Source organism: Amphiura filiformis, chromosome 2, assembly GCF_039555335.1.
Source record: "Amphiura filiformis chromosome 2, Afil_fr2py, whole genome shotgun sequence".
NCBI classification, from domain to species: Eukaryota; Metazoa; Echinodermata; class Ophiuroidea; order Amphilepidida; family Amphiuridae; genus Amphiura; species Amphiura filiformis.
This window is the reverse complement of record NC_092629.1, coordinates 24,073,110-24,090,879: the sequence shown is the minus strand read 5'-3', so window position 1 is coordinate 24,090,879 and position 17,770 is coordinate 24,073,110.

Below are 17,770 nucleotides of genomic sequence, written 5' to 3'. Positions count from 1 at the left end.
TGAAGGATTTAATGGTAAATTTTCTTGCCTTAAGGGCTGGGGTATGAACATTTGGACAGTATTTATTTTGGGACATTAGAGCACATCAGACATATCGAATTGCATTCTGAATACGAAGAATGTCATTCTGATATCAAATAATTTTGGTTTTTTGAAATTCGCAATTTAATACACATTTTATGGCAAATCATTAAAAATTGATATTTTTGATATTTAACAGTACTCGAAGTAAACTTTATAAATCTGATGATTTATATTAACGTATGTAGGTGGGATGAATGTCGACGATCAATTGAAAATTTTGACCTTTCGTATTGAAGATATGGATATTTTTTCCCAAAACACCAAAAATAATTAGGTCTTTTGGGAAAAAAATCTATATCTTCAATATGAAAGGTCAAAATTTTCAATTGACCATCGGCTTTTCCTCCCTGCTACATACACTTTAAGAATATATCATTAGATTTATATAATTTACTTCGAGGACTGTTATATATCAAAAATTTGAAAAATATCAAATTTTTATAATTTGTCATAAAATTTGTATTATATTGTGATTTTCAAAAATGAAAATTATTTGATAGCAGAAATACATGCTTCGTATTCAGAATGCAATTCGATATATGTCTGAGGTGCTCTCATGTCCCACAAAAAATACTGTCGAAATGCAATAAACGCTCATTTTAGATCCCTTAACTCAACATAAATGAAACAAATCTATATCAAGAATTGATGTACTAGAAGCTTTTTTCAAACAAATTATATTATTTGAACCCAGTGACAATGGGTATAAACAAGTTGTTTCATATTTGAGGGTCAAATTTTGGTATAGAATGGACAGGTGGTTTCTGATTTCTGGCTAAGACTCTGCGGCACCAGGATTTTTTTTAGTCTTTGTCCTCTCAGACAACTTATCCTGATATGATACTGTACATGTCAAATACTTCGACCTCAAAGGATTTTTACAATGACCAAAGTTGTTTTTAAATTGCGGTAGAAGAAGTATCCAAGTGCTCAGAAGTTTTATTTATCAAATGGTCCAATCTGTTCATTTTTTTTATACCTTGCAAATATTCGAGTATACATAAATGAAAATGACATAAGAACTGCTAATATACTCCATAAGTTTCAAACAAACAAAAGCAAAGTTCCCTAATCCTTAGTTTGTATATATCCTACATGTGCATATATATTTTACAACTTTATGCACTTGGATATGTCCTCCACTGCAACCATCAATCCTTCCAATTATAAATCCCATTTCACACAAAAGCCTAAAATTTGTTCAGTAATTTACATGTGTGTACATGTACATGTAGTACAGCAAGAATACAAATTTATAAACATTTTAAAGAAATCTTACTGTTCTTTGTCTGCACTAGAAAGAAAAATATCTGTGTTAGGGAACAACCCAAAAGTTCGATGATGTCCTATAAACAAAAGTGCGTTTGTTAGGAAGCTGGCCCCTCCCTCCCTTAGGCCTCCCTGTAAAGTAAGTGTGAAATATTGAAAATTGCAACCTCAAAACGTCAACCTTACCGATATTTTAACTAGTTTTTTACAAATGTAATCAGACTTTCTGACTCCTTCCGCCAACGAAAGGACTTTCGTTTATAGGATGTCACCGACAAATATGTCCTGATTTGGATGCCACCAAAAACTGCTTTTGTTGCAGACCCCCTTATATTAGTGATTTTTTTGATGATTTTGTGATGTTTTGTCAAAATTGCTCAAGTGGATGTAAGGGGTTTTGAAACAAAGCTCTTCATTTCTTTTCCACAAAATGTTAGTATTCAGTCAGATATGTCCATTTTTAAATTTGGACCTGCACAGATTATTCAAAACAAAAAACAAAAATTGCTATTTATTACCAGCGCATATGGCAATGCACGTCACTCTGTCTATTGTGACTGAGTTTGGTTCTTTTGATGTGTTATGACCTTCCCGCATGCTGTGTACATACAGTGTTATATGGGTATCACAAATGTGCTCGATCATAATGAAAAAAAAACATGAAAAGACGGTTTATCATTAAATCTCAGATTTGGTCAAAAATACAGCATTTTTAAGCTGAGATTTTTCAGGGTATTAATTTTCAGGTTAATCAAAGTACATTAAATTAGTGTAAAAATCCAGATGTCTAAAAAAAATTGAGGATGGTTTTGTGAGAAAATCTTACAATATGGCTTTAATCAGCACAAATGTGTGTGTGATTGCAGTATTCACTAAAGTTGGTGCAATTGTTTGTAAATAATTTGAAGTTATGTGTATATATCAAGTTTCAAAATGTGCAATATTTATTAAAAGCTTCGTACATTCTCTCTTACAAAAGGTAAACATCATATGGGAACACAATAATTATTATCATAACTATCATAGTCCCAACAAAATTTGAAAAGGGGTGGGGGATTTTTGCATAGGAGGATAAACTGAGGCCTCTATTACTGAAGTTTTGATTTCAAAGGTCACACGTTTGCATTTTGTCAAATATTTTTCGATTTATTTTAAAAAGTATTTTTGGGGAACTTATAAGTTGTGGACCCTATAGTATACAAAGCAAGCAATGCAGATTTGTCTGGTGCACTTCATGGAATGATTGGCCTTCATTAACAGATATGGCAGTACTTATGATGCTAACCTTGTCACTGCCATAGACATACCACCTAGACCTATGACTGCCCATCCTTAACCATGGCAGTAGGTGATGCCACGTATCCAAGGTGATTTTGGTCGGTGGTCGGACGCGAGAAATAAGCGTTCATGTCTGGAACGAAAAAACGTGATCGTTTATGCGTGATTGCTGCGCCGTTATCGCCTCGCCAAATGCAACATGTTCTATAGACGCGAACATGTCTGCTTGTTTGCGTCCGGGGTGCGTCCTTGTCAAAATCGTTGCTAAGCAGTGTTGACTTCACTACGCAAACCAAAGTCATAGGTCTAGGTACTTGTTTGTCTGGGGTCACTGCAACAGTTATTATGATAATAATCACTGTCATACCAACAGTGGATAATAACCTTTTCCATAGCAACATTTTATCTATGTAAACAAACTTCTACTACCAAAATGAAGAAAAATAAACATCTTTGTTTTTGTTTGACACTAATACTGTTTGCTTTCTTTTATTTATGTATTTGAAGAGCTTATTTCCAAACCTTGTAAGTCCACAAACACATGTTTCTGATTTACCTGTGCGATATTGCAATGGGTTGTGATGCTATAGGTATTATAATTTCAGTTGGATGCACCATTACAAAGCAAACAGTGGATGTACCATTACAAAGCAAACAGTGGATGTATGCACAGAAACAATACTGTGTGAGGCCTTTGATTCCCAAATTAGAACAATAGGCTGCATATTGTTAACCAGCATTGTGGTAAATAAAAGCTTGTTGATGGTACAACTCATTGTTACTTATGTCAAAGTAATCGTGATTGTATCACACAAGTAAATGAGAAACATGTGGTTGTGGACTTAACACAGTTTGGAAATAAGCTCTTCATTAATTATGTTTCACTTAAAACTGACTGATAAGGCTATTCATTTCAGCTGAAATGGCAAATTCATTTTTTATTTCCTTTTTTTTTGCCTTAAAATCATAAAATTCTGAGAAATCTTTTGAAGAAAATTTATTTGATTTGATACTCGCATTGTTTAGGTATAAAACAAGTGATATTTGTGCTTCAGTTCCAGTGAAGCACAATTTGATGCTGTGTACTTAAACTTTGAACACTCGCAAATGACATTTGAATTCAAAATTAAGTTTAAATTTTTTTTTTTAAGCATTCCCCTTTGTTTTTGAAACTGCCAAGGGTTTTGAGACTCATAGCATTATTTTTTTAGCCTAAGTGAAAATATGATTATTATAGCTGGATGCAGTCTTTAAACCTTCAAAATCATTGAGGAGCTTGTAGTAACTTCCACCTGGTGAGGAAATTGTGGCATGGCATATTGCTTGGGCCTAGCGCTGTTATGGGTGAGATTATTAGTTATGCATATAATTAACATGACAAAAAATCCACTTTCATATGATAGCATATACTACTGTTATCATTATTAGTATCACAACTGAATTTTCCTCATGTTATGTTAAGGGGCTGTGTAATAATTAAGTGTACCTCCAGAGGGTTGAATTCTCAAAATTGTGTCAATTTGTTTTTCCCCTTCCTGCCCTTTTTACATAAAAAATTTCAGTTGAAATCAGTAAACCCTATGGAAGACTTGACCAAATAATCTCCCTTTATATAGGGATGTTAATTTCAAATAGAGTCGCCCATTTCAGGTAACTCAATGCATATACTCCCTGTGTGAAAGATAAAGGTTATGTGTTCATTGGGGTGTATGGATTTCAACTAGGCTAGTCCAATTACGAAAACAAATCATATTTTAAACGCACTTTAAAACAATGACATGACAGCCATACAGAGCTTGAAAAACATGTTGTGTTTACCTTACATGTGCAAACAAGAACAAAGTTCACATACAGTATTTTCGCACTGGTAATGTCACATTTGTAGTTTGAAGGCTGCACTATCAGTAATTCACTAAATCAGAAAATATTATACAAATATTGAATGTTTATGAGTTCAATGGTAAGAATATTTCCAGAGGTGAAATATGGACTGTTCCAACAAAGCTTTGCTGATGAGTTAAATGTAACAGTTCATATTTCACCGAATGTAAAATCACCAGGAAAACAAAATAAATTATAAAAGATATCTAAATGCATATTTATTTTGGAAGCAACACCCGCACCTGTAATAGGTGAGCCGATGTGGAAACCTCACACTATACGCTTGCGCGTCTGTCAGCGTTTCTTTGGTAGCTCCACATCCGTGCAATGGAAAAATGACTATTGCACAGACACTGAGTGCATAGTCCTTTTGCAGCTGGCCTGTAAAAATAGAAATAATTAGTAGTTGGCCAATCAAATTACAAGAAAGTTTGTATGAGTTATAAAACAAATCATCAACATTCAGAATTTTGTACAAAATATATTTGTACTAACTACACACATTCTGCAAGTGATTAAGTGCTCATAAGGATGCTGTTAGCATTTTAGATTTTAAGTCAAAAATAGATGTTTTTGGACCAGACGTGTTAAGGTGGAATTAAGTTCACTCCATATGGACACTCATTGGACAGCTTAATCAGTTCTTGTTTGCCACAATCACACACCCTCCCATGTTGAGGGCCTTTGTCCCATGGGCCTCTTTCAACTTGTAGTCACTGTCATATACCTGTAACACGACATTCATCCATCCAATTTCAATTAATTATATTTCATTTGCTTACACAAAACTGAAATTTCATTATTGTTGTCTCTGAACATTAAAATTGTTCTGCTCATCACTCCCACTTTGATGGGACTGCTGCATATAAAGCATGCAAATGTGTACATTTCATGTTTAAATGACCCAAAATTAAGTTAATTTAGGCTTACAAGTAAATGCAAAGTGTGAATATTCAACGATTTTGTCCTGGTATTTGAATCCAGGGTGCCAACTCCCCTCCCCATGCCCCACTGGGTTGGGGGCAAACAAAAATAGGGACAACAAATGGAGCCTGCAGTATAGTGCAGGGGTGGCCTTAGGGCCTCTTGTGGGGTCCAGCCTACACCATAATGTAGGAACAAATTCAAGCCCCAGTAAAGGATGAATAACATAGCATAACATGTGTGACCAGCTCCAACAAAACCCGGAACAAGTCGCCAGACATGTTTTTGAGTTATAGGCCTTTAAGCTTGTGTTATCTCTTCGCTGGGAAGTTAAGCAGTATAACGAAGAAGAAAAGATGACATTCCCATAAAAAAATTAAATTTTTGAATTCTTAACTTCATGGTATTTGACTGTGGGACTAAGTGGACTTTACAAATCCTTGAAAGTACATTGTACTTATTAAAAAAGAGGTTTATGTAATCAATAATTAACAGTTGAACTATGATAATCTGTATTCAGTCCTGTGCAAGGCATGAAACTAATTGACCTATTACTCAGAATAGCAATTTGGCAAAAATATCAAGGTACCATTTACAAAATTGTCTATATCTTGTATTACACAGCCGTGACGTTAGTCACGGCTGTGTCTTTTTTCACAGGTTCTTTACCTAGCCGGGACACCGCTAGGTCTTGTGATGCTATCGGATCTTTCTTCTTTCTTCTTCTTTCTTCTTCTTCTGGCAACATATTTCAAAATGCTTCTTCTCTTACATGTTACATCCTACAATGACGTCACTTGCACATATGCATCGGCTATATCCAGTGTCTATTGGGTGTTCACAGATTTGGGGTCAAAGGTCATTAAGGGGTCATTTCCGGTATAAAACCAAATATCTTCAAAATGCTTCTTCTTCCACAAATTGCATGTGATGGTGACATGCTTAGGACATGTGACTTGACTTTGGTCGGTGTCTATAGGGTGTTCACAGATAAGGGGTCAAAGGTCATTAAAGGGGTCATTTTCGGTCTGAAAGCTAAAAAAAATTCAAAAAATCACTGTTTTTACAAAATACATAGCAGAGTGTTGTCATTAGCACACATGCATTACTACTAACCAGGGTCTTTGGGGTGTCTACAGTTTTGGGGTCAAAGGTCATTAAAGGGTCACTTCCGGTCAAAAACCAAAAATCGTCAAATATGTTCATTTTTTTAAATCTCAAAACGTAACCAGACCAGAGTGACATAAACTTCATATATGCATTAGTGTTACTCGATGTATGCACGGTATTTTTATTATTTTGGTCAAAGGTCATTTAGACGTCATTTCCGGTTTGAAGCTAAATAACTTCAAGAATTTTTATCTCCATAACTAAGCATTGTAGATTTTTTTTATTTAAACTGTAACAATGCATTTTCTCGGTGTATATGAGGTTTTTTTCATATTGGGGTCAAAGGTCATTAAGGAGGTCAAAACGTCAAATTTGCAAAAAAAATGTTTAAAATTACGGAAAAGTAGCTGTATCTCAGCCTATGGAAGACGGATAAAGCCCCTACATGCTACAGTGATGCACCATTAATGGTGTAAGATGTCCATAATAGCCGGTCAAAGGTCAAACTTTAAGACTGGCATTTCCGGCCCCGGCTAGGTCCAGATCTGTAGCCAGATCTAGTTCTTCTTTCTTTCTTTCTGTCAACCATTACATTTGCTCTAGCACTCACACGCTTACATCGATTTTAACCTAACTTGGTCACAATAATCATTGACCGTGCCCCTACATGTCATATGAAACTTGCGGGGTCAAAGGTCACGCAGGGGTCACAGGGGTCAAAAACGCGATTTCACACCAAAAGGCATCTGCTCCCACAACTTACGTCGGACAGCAACCCCACTTGCACACATGTATTGCTATTACCCAGTGTCTATGTGGTGTACACAGATTTGGGGTCAAAGGTCATTAAGGGGTCACTTCCGGTATAAAACGAAAAACCTTCAAAAATTTTTATTAGCTAAATAAAACATAGCACAGTAACGGTATGTTTACATATGATCTGCAGTCACCCAATGTATATGTGGTATTTTTTTTTTATTTGGGGTCAAAGCTCATTAAGGGGTCACTTCCGGTATAAAAAGAAATACCTTTAAAATGCATCTTCTTCCACAAATTATGTGGGACAGAGACGCCACTTGCACACATGCATTTTTATTACCCAGTGTCTATGGGGTGTACACAGATTTGGGGTCAAATGTCATTAAGGGGTCACTTCCGGTATAAAACGAAATACCTTCAAAAAATTTATTAGCTAAGTAAAACATAGCACAGTAACGGTATGTTCACATATGATCTGCAGTCACCCAATGTATATGTGGTATTTTTTTTTATTTGGGGTCAAATCTCATTAAGGGGTCACTTCGTATAAAACGAAATACCTTTAAAATGCATCTTCTTCCACAGATTCTGTAGGACAGAGACGCCACTTGCACACATGCATTGTTATTACCCAGTGTCTATGGGGTGTACACAGATTTGGGGTAAAAGGTCATTAAGGGGTCACTTCCGGTATAAAACGAAAAACCTTCAATTTTTTTTATTTGCTAAGAAAAACATAGGACAGTAACGGTATGTTCACACATGAATTGTGGTTACCCAGTTTATATGTGGTATTATTTTATTTGGGGTCAAAGGTCATTAAGGGGTCACTTCCGGTATAAAACGAAATACCTTTAAAATGCTTCTTCTTCCACAAATTACGTGGACAGTGACGCCACTTGCACACATGCATTGTTATAACACAGTGTCTATATGGTGTACACACATTTAGGGTCAATGGTCAGTAAGGGGTCACTTCCGGTATAAAACGATATACCTTCAAAATGCCCCTTCTGCCACAAAAGCATAGCAAAGTGATGCCACGTGGACACGTGCATTGACATTAGCCAATGTCTATGGGGTTTTCATATATTTTGGGGTCAAAGGTGATTAAGGGGTCACCACACGGCTGTGTTCGTGGTCTTAGACCACAGCTAAGTCTAGTTGATATTGTATTGTATTGATGCTATTTATATCATTTCGGTATCATTTTAAAGCTTAATGTCTGGTGCTTACATTTGTATTCAAATCATGAAATGTCAAAAATGTGACTTGTTTCTGGTTTTGTCAGAGTGGGTCACATATTTCTGCAACATTCACCTTTGTATATGAGCTGACTGGGGTGCAACAGCAGGGATAGGGATGTCACCGAGAATAATCTCCAATGACACCACCACTTCAAAAACTTGTGAGACAACAAATGAAAAGAACATGACAATAAAATATATTACTAACTTCAAATTGTACCAAATATTTATTAATTACCATCATTATTTACAGAAAAGCACACTGGTATTTGATGTAAAAAATATAATTTTACGTATTTAATGAAGATGCTTCTAAATTAACGAAATTAATAATTCAAAACAAAATGCCTTGTTGGTAATATTCGGAAAGGTCAAGTCTTGAGAAATAAGACAATCACCTCCGTTGATGGGCCATGTGATGAACTGTGACTTAATTGCTGGGAATTCTAGTGTTATTACTTGGCATTTATAGGCAATTCTAACCATGCTCACCCAAACCTTGCATGAATTTTTTTATTCTTTGCCAAAAATGAGTACATAGGCCTAATACTAGTAACAACTGTCATGGTTTTTCTGATCATTTTAAGCCGAAATAATAAGGTAAAATGAAGAAAAAATATGGGCTCCATCCCCCACTTTTAATCAAAAACCTTTAAATTTGACTGTAATTAAAACACCTCAGGCTTAGTCTTTCACTTGGTATTTTGGGCATTACATTCATGCAAAAAGTAGAAATTAAAAAAAAAAATTGAGGGTGTCACTGCGAGCAAATCACACAGTATATGGCTTATAAAATACACAGCAGCTGAAGGGAGTATCCCATTATGCTTTGCGGTACCATAATAGAACTGAATGTGCCATAGAAAATGTACACAAAATCCCTCACTTCAACTTTAAATAACTTGTTTCAATCAGGGAAGCTTAGACTTGTTTGCAAAAATATGACCCCTAAAGTATTGTGAAACTATCCATAGCTCTCAATATCGATGCGGCTCTTGTTTATATTTTGTATACATTTGCTATGGGGCATGCAGATATACTGCAATGCATGATGGGATACTCCTTACAGCTGCTGTGGCTTTAATATAACAATAGTGCTTTAAGGCCCCAAACCAAACAATATGCAAGACAATGCATTTTTTACAAAGTGCCAAGTTCACTGCATCTCTCTCTCTCTCTCTCACCTAGATAATTATTTTACCCACAATGCACTCTGTTATGAATTATCATTATCGTTTATCATGAACTGTAGATGATTTCAGCTGATGACAACTTTGGCAAAGAAAAGTACATGTAGACATGCATTGATTATCATGAAGGGAAAATGTTTGAATGCTAACAATATGATCTGCTATGGATCCAAGCCTATGAGGCTGTACAATAATTATGTTTACCCCCATGGGTGCTTCCTTCCTTTCACCAAAAATCTTTGCCCCCCCCCCCCACCTTTTGACAGTGGTTGATTTAAGAAAAAATGCCCTGTCAGCAAAATATTCTGGGGGCCCAATAGTAAGGAGTTCAATTCACTGGTGTGCCTGGACTTTTTGGCAGGGGGTGCATGGGCAAAGAAAAAATTATTGCAAATTGGCAAAGTGCCAAAACCCCTTCCCTGTAGTAATTCAATGGGATTTTCAGATGACAAAAAGTTCATAAATCAAAAAATGCTTTTTTGGAAAAAATTAAACTTGGCAAGCAAGGTTTTCTCATCAATACACACATCCTATATAATTTTCAAGGAGTTCTGTGCATGACACCATAGCCGATAAAGCCACCTTAAGCTCAATTTTACTGAGATAAGTATGGGCTCCCAGCTCGCAAACATTTTCTGTTTCATACTATTTGAAGTAAAAGTTGATACACATTGGGTTTTGTGCAGGTAAATTTCAAGTTGCAATTTCACTATTCTATACACCCAAACACTGAGAACAAAGAATTTTTGACCGTTAACACATTTCTACACCTTTTTAGGGCGTATATATATATATATAATTTGCCCAAATGTCTGTGCCAAAATTGCTTACCCCCCCGGTACACATAATTATTGCACCACCCTAAAGTAAGCAATGTATATCTTTGAATACACCAAGCTACATCTTAGCTAGCTACCCATCCAACCGTCATTTTGGACGGGCAGTTTACTCCTTTAGTCAGGCAGGATTAATGTCTCTGGCAGATGCTAAATTCTAAAAATAATGATTGAATAAGTTCTATGAACTCAAAACAAGACCAGACTAATAAATCAAGGCTATAAAAAATGTATTTGAACTGACTGAACCTGAAGAAGGTGCTTGATGTTTTCAGGGTCAAATTTTGGACAGAGTTTTGGTGAAAATGACAGGCACTTGTCAAGACCCTGAGTTGACACTTGCAGAATCCTTGACAATAAATTAAATTGTACCATATCATGATCCTCAAATGTGTACATGTCATAAAAACAAATTTGGTGTCATTTTATATCCCATTTTCTATTACTAGTTTTCACCTTGACCTCAGTGCCTATCATTAAGAGCAAATTATTCTAATTGCGAGCGTTCGCTCAAAGTAATGCTTTAAACATGCAAGAGTTTAAGAGATGTTAGCGCAAAACAGCTATTTCAATGCATTAACACAAATATAGTACAATATTTACGGCTCAAAATCTCAAAAGTAAAGTTTTAACTGCTCAAGGTAAATAGTGGAAATAGGTCACATGTAGTTCTAAGGTGCGCAAGTGCAATCACACATTATATCACTCATACATAAATTCTAGACAGTTCATTGGTTGATTACCATTTGCCATTTTTACCATCACCCACTCCGTGTGATAGTCTTTACCATCATGTGCTTTGCCGTAATGCGCCTGCGCCTGCGCCAAGCCGTGCGCTGACTCTTGGACTCGCCGATTTAGTTATGGGGTGGACCCCAAAATGTGAAGTATATCACCGCAAAACATGGTGTTATGTTGATGAATAAATGTATTTCCTACCTTAAATAGTATTTTAGTAATAGAATTTATGTATGAGTGATATAAAACAAATATTAACTGTCTTAAATTGTGTAATGGTCGAAAATATAATCACTTTCGGTGAAAGATGTATTGTTCCATTCCACTCGCCGTTCCGGCTCGTGGAATGGAACAATCCATCTTTCACCTCGTGATTATATTTTGACCATCACACTCATAGACAGTTAATATTTGTATACTATCGCATACCTTAAATCGTCCGTCTGAGTGCAATTTATAGCACACCTCAATTCCTAAATTCTGACTGAGTGCAATTTAATACAGCACATCTGACAACCCACCTTATACATTTCCAGAAGATTGATTTGTAGCAAGTTATTTTCAAAACTAAATCCCTGGTAGTTTCACCAAATTTCTGTATATTATTTTTCAAAACTGTGTATAAAAGAGCGTTTTAGCAAAATACAGTTAATTTTCCCCAAATTTCTCATTGATTTCATGAAGCAAAATCAGTCTGAAGTCGGACATATTCAATGTTCAGTTTCGTACAAATGTATATGATTGCATTTGTAAAGCTACATTTTGCAGAAAACCCCATTGCATTTGGACAACCAGTTCAAAAGATGTGAGCAGTTTTAGGTTTCCAAAACAATAGGAAACAAAATGAAATAGTTCCTTTGTTTGGCTATACATTGTATCTCAAAATCAGTATTTCCGACTTCCGATTGATTTTGCTTGATCACATCACATATGCGTAAAAGCATAGCACAATTAATAATACACCATTAAAATAGAAATTCAAAAAATCATAAAATATATTAAATACCATTACTTCTGTGTTTTCAGAGCAATCGAAAACAACATTACAAATTTAAGCAATTGTATGCACATCTTCTATAGCATGATCCTGATACTGTAATGCAATAATAAATTGTTGTTTGTCCTCCATCCACCGACCCTTTATAAAGGGTCTTGAAAATATCTTGAAAAGACTGGAAAAACAAACCAACCCATCCTTTTTCTGCAAAGAGGTGGAAGACATCCAAACAATTATTTTTTTATGGCTTAAACATGGAAATGTTAAACTCCAAATTCATAATTTACAAGTATCAAACCATTATAAGATTTTAAAAGCTGCGTGAAAAATTGAACTTTTATACAAAATATTTAAAAGTTAAATACAAATGATTATTACATTATACCAGGTATAGAGTTGTTTGTTTTTATAATTAATAGTACTTCAAATATAATAATTTATATAATTAATATACACATGTAGTACTTTGTACTTCCATATAAAAATAGAATCATATTTAAAATCAATAATAAACATATAATATCAATAATAAATCAATTATAAACCAGTGGCTCCAAAGGCTTGTGGATGCAAGCTGCAGGCAACCACAGCTCTGAATAATGACCTGGAAAATCAAATTCTTTAAAACTTACATATAACATAAAATGTTGTCCCTTTCAAACATTCATGCAAAAAGAACACGTAAATGTTCCTTGTGAATGTGGCTAATTCCTTATGGAATTACTGACATTTATACAGCGTGATACTGGTAGTCTACAGTGTTTTTATTAATGATAATCATAATGATCATGTAATAAATTGATATCAAATGAGAGATCCTATTTTTCTGATTAACCTATGAAATTTGGAGTTCCAAATCGGTATATTTTCGAAGATATCATCAAAAAACTGTTGAATTAGTCTCAACCATGGTATACCACAGTTGAGACTAATTTGACAGTTTTTGGGTGATTTCTTCAGAAATATACCGAGTTGGAACGCCTAATTTCAATGTGTTAATGAGAAAAATATGAGCTTTCACCTGATACCAAAATCTGCATTTTGATGGGGTAAAGTGGGGGTTGAGGCTGTCAATCAGGTTACCCACCTTTAAAAACTTTCTTATACTATAGAGCCAAAATGGTCTCCTCTAATGTCAAAGTTCATTAACAGCCCTACATGTAGCTCCAAATTTGTCCTCAGGGTGTGGAGTATGAGCTTTTGTACACAAATTTTCAAAGGTCATTGTCTGAATATACAAGCATATTGGGGTTAAAGGACTGTGCCCCGATGGTTGAGAATATTTAAGATCATGGTGAATTAGGCCAAAAAAAATTGTTTGATTGACGTAACCCGACCAACCCTAAAAGTAGGTTCGACCCTAGACTTTAATTTTTGGCCAAAAAAAGAAAAAGAAATTAAAAGAATAAATAAAATTAATTAATTAATTTAATAAAAAAAAAGAAGAAAAAAATCAAAGGCCTTTATCAAACATATTACAGCTTACTGATCAGTAGAGGTGGTCAAACTTTTAACCTGCTGGTCAAAAGATACAAATTGTTTTCCCCCATTTCCAACTAACCCATCTTGTTTCTCCAAAGAGGTGGAGGACAACAAAACCATTATTTTCTATGGCCTAAACATTGAAATGTAAAATCATATGTGACACGATCTGGTCCATGGAGGCCAAAGATGGCAAATTTGAAATTGAGATAAAGGCAAAAATATGGGATAAAAAACAATAAAATACATAAAGAAAATACACAACATAAAACCTCAAAACTTTAGAACCAAGTATGCTAGACCGTTGGTGTTTTCAGTATATGATAGCCTAATCAATTTTCAAAAATGCCTCCTTTGGCCCCCATGGAGCAGATTGTGTCACATTTACATGTACAAATATCAAATCAATATGATTTTTAAAGCTGCATGAAAATTGCAACTTTTATACAAAATATTAAGTTAAATACAAAAGATTTAATACATTAGGAATTGACTTGTTAAATTAATAATATATATAGTACTTCAAATATAGTACTTTATATAGTACTTAATAAAAATAATTAATACATGTAGTACTTGGTACTTCCATATATAACATCAGAATCAATATTAACACCTCTAATGTCAAAGTTCATTCATACCCTCATTTAACAACACTGGACCATTTATCACCCTGATGTGACAGTGAAGTCATCATGGTCATTGCGCCTTTGGTTGGGTGCAGCTTCAAATCACCACACATTGACGTCACTGCCACATCAGGGTGAAATATGAAAGCAAGAGCTCCAAATTTGACCTCAGGAGTGTGGAGTATGAGTTTTTGTACCTAAATATTCAAAGGTCATTGCCTGAATATAGAAGCATATTGGGGTTAAAGGACTGTGTCTTGATGCATGAGCATGTTTCAGGTCTAGAGTCAAATACACAAAATTATATTGCTGATAAAATATGTGATTGTACAATCATGTAACTGATATTTTTCAACAGTTTGCTGGTGCACTTTTATTCTTGCATGGTTTCAAAAATGGGTCAAAAATATTTTACAGATTTAACCAGTTCTCAAATTAACTGCAAGAAGTGCAAAACTTAAACCTGATGAATATTTCATGCTATATAGATAATATACATGGTAACACAATTAACACTTCATTGGAAACTTTCAGTTTCATATTGAATGAAAAACAAACAAAAAACATAACAGTTCTATACAATTTGTAACACATAGTTATTAGGTGAGGTTTGGGGGTGACAAGGACTCCAAGATCACCCCCTAAACTGAACCGAGTAACAATTTCATAATACTGTACAAATAATCTACATATATTAATAACAAGCAAAAAAAATTGGGGGTTAATATTTGGGTGGGACATTTGTACTCAAACCTGTCTATATGATAATCCTCTCTAGGCCTAATTCTGCAAAAGCTTGAGTGCTCAGCCAGCACAGTCCCTGAAGCCAGCATTTTGGCATATCTCAGTGAAATCTGTGTTTCAATGCCAGCTTGTTGCCTGTTATTGAACCGCCATGATTGTTCTAAAACAATTGTCGCTGTGCGAGTCATCATGCAGAGCTGCGCATGCATATGTCCTTACTGACATGAAACGGTGCATCAATACGGCGTATATACATGCTCAGTCGGTATGATACGATATGTGACACGATCTGGTCCATGGGGGCCAAAGGCGGCAAATTTAAAATTTAGATAAAGGTAAAAATATGGAGTAAAAAACAATAAAACAAAGAAAATAAACATCAAAAAGCTTCGTACCTTTAGAACCAATATGCTAGACCTTTGGTGTTTTCATGATAGCCTAATGTTTGTATATGGTGATAATTATAGTAACTCAATTTTCAAAAATGCCGCTTTGGCCCCCATGGAGCAGATCGTGTCACATATGTCGGTAAATCAGGGTGCTTATCCAATGAAAACACAGGAAACTACTTGATGGTATGATAGTGATGTGTATAGTGCACATAGAGTGTTAAAGTAAAGCACCACAACCTTATACATATTTTCCTGGGTAGGATTAGGCCTATATATGTTAACTGAAGGTAGGGTTGGGCGAATCACCATAATTTTTTTGAAACGAGTTGTTTCTATGGCCAAATTTGCCGTAGAACACATATCCGCTAAAATTTTTGACCTCCGATGACGTTTGACCCCACTACTATTCAAAAATTCAAAATGGCTGCCAAAATGACATCTTTTTGCTTGTTTGTGGCATATTTTAATAGATACATAGCTTCAATGTGTCTTATTTTATATTTTTAGGGTTGAGGAACACAAGTTTGACACTTTTGAGATGATTATCTGTACGCTGTACACGTTCAGTCGCCAAAAATTCAAAATGGCCGCCAAAATGACGTCATTTTGCTTGTAATAGCTTATTTTAATAGATACATGGCTTCAAATAAGTCTTTTTTATATGTTTTTGGATTTGCGAGCACAACTTTGACACTTATAAGAAGATTTGGAGTACCCTGTACGAGTTATCAGTTGCCAGAAATTCAAATGGCCGCCAAAATGACGCTATTTTGCTTGTAATAGCATATATTGACAGATGCATGGCTACACATATGTCTTTATCTATGTTTTGATGTAGGGGAACACAAATTAGACACTTCAAACACAATTAGCAGTATCGTATACCAATAATGAGTTGCCAGCACTGAATATCATTCAATTTTGTTGAAGAAAACTGCTGCAAAGCAGGATTAGTTTACATGTGTTTACATGGCATGTCATATTTTTTTTATTTTTCCTAAAGCAGCAATATCTACTGAAAAGTTTGATTCTGGGTTCTTTGCATTTTGAATGGATTGTCACAGTTCTTCACACGCAAATTTCACCATTTGAATCTACTGTTGACTTTCATTTGTCGCATTTGACGAATATCTGGCGTTACTGTAACCCTGATTTTGCTAAGTAGGGTTTTTTTCAGTTAAGTGTGAGAGGATATTGATAGAATCATGTATCACAGTATATGTATCTAGAAGTTTCATGGTTCTAGCAAGTTTTCTGTTTTCTTCACGAGTGTTAGTCGCTTTGATATTTTAACCGTCTGCGAGTAATTGCATCTGAAACACTGTCAGAACTTCTTGCCCATTTCCATTTTTTTACGCTTATCAGCATTGCTAATAAGTGTTGTGAATGTCTGACGGTTTGAACTGATCGACGTGGACCCACCACTTGCTACAATGCACTGATCATGCAGCTGATAAAGTCTCAGAAACATTGAACAGAAAATTGGAGTTCAGAAGCTGCCAAACATAACTGCCGTGAGAGAAAGTGTTCATCTCACGTGGATGTCATTGTGCATACATTGGCCCTTATTGCGATTTGGAAGCTACTATCTCCAAGTCATGCAGCTCACTCCATATCCCTCTACAATGAATAAACTTCATGGATGGAGACACAAGGTATTAACAGTACTGGCTTCAAAGGGTTCATATCAAATAGATTTGGTAGGATTGTTGAGATTGCTAAGGAGTTCTAGTGTTGTCGGCAGTGTCCATCATAGACTTCTTTGATGCTGTCGTTGATACATGTATCAACTCAAATAAGTTAATTTTTCACAGACGGTGTCCACGTACGTACAGAACGATTGGTTCCTGCATTGAAAACTATTCTCAGCTGATTGGTGCTTTCATTTTCCCATTGATAGATCTCATGGTAATAGATGACAGAGACAGCCATGTCGACAAAAGTGTTAAATCTAGAATATGAAGCAGAATTGGCTAAATTTGACGTTCGCATTGTAGAAAGTGGTGACATTTTCGTGCGAAGAACTGAGACAATCCATTAAAAATGCTGTGTATCCAGAACCAAACTTGTCAGCATATATTGATGCTTTGTTGCAAAATATCCTAGTGTAAAATGCAAAATGCAGGTTGCTCACAGTAGAAATTACAAATGCAATGACATATCATATAAGCACACATGAACTAACCCTGTTTATATTTCTACTCCTTAGA